This window comes from Poecilia latipinna, unplaced genomic scaffold (assembly GCF_001443285.1).
Source record: "Poecilia latipinna isolate Pla-1442-1.1 unplaced genomic scaffold, P_latipinna-1.0 Scaffold1595, whole genome shotgun sequence".
NCBI classification, from domain to species: domain Eukaryota; kingdom Metazoa; phylum Chordata; class Actinopteri; order Cyprinodontiformes; family Poeciliidae; genus Poecilia; species Poecilia latipinna.
Genome location: NW_015114211.1, coordinates 76284 through 77142, shown reverse-complemented (window position 1 = coordinate 77142; position 859 = coordinate 76284).

Below are 859 nucleotides of genomic sequence, written 5' to 3'. Positions count from 1 at the left end.
TATGTTAAGTTACGAACAAATATGATTGAGGTTATATTAAAAACTGAATTTAATTTACTTGACAAATTGTGCCCTTCCCCTTCATCTATTTTTTCCCCAACATCCGTATTGTAGCAACACCGAAGCTCTTTGTCAGAGGAACCTACCGTAATAAACATTTTAAATAACCATAAAAATAAATATCAAACATGTTTGAAATAAATTCAATTTATGTATAAAATTCTATAAACGTTGAAACTTTATCTTCTTTTTACTTACCATGTCTTATTTCAAAGTAGAGGAGAAGTCCGTTATGCAATGTTCACAGTCATGTTGAAAATGGAGGCTTGTGAAGAGGGGCGTGGCTTCTTCCAAGTTTCATCTTTAACCCAACCGTTTGGGTAAATCTACCCACCCAACTCCTGGCCCAACAGAAGTGTGCAAGATGTAGACTTCCGATAAATTTCTGACCCAACTCATGAGTTATGAATTTTGACCCAATATTTGGTCAAACTAACCCAACCTATGACCCAACAGCTTCAACCCAGAAATTGGGTTATGAAAATAACCCAGCATTTTTTACTGTGTAGTATTTGAAGAAATGTGCAATGAAATTGTATCAAAGCCTGCAGATTTGGAACAAACTGATTAAAGAGGGGAAGGAGGTAGTTTTAAGCCACATTGCAGCTTCCTCCAGATCCAAACCGTTATGCTGAAAACTCCTGTAGCAAAAACAGGAAGACATGTTTTAAAATGTCCAAGCTGTTAGAACAGGTACTCAAGCAGGCAGAGTGGAAATTTGCATAATACCTCATAAAAAATTAACAAACTCTTAACTTCTTATTCTAATATCTTGTTATTGTTATTATTCAGTTACATA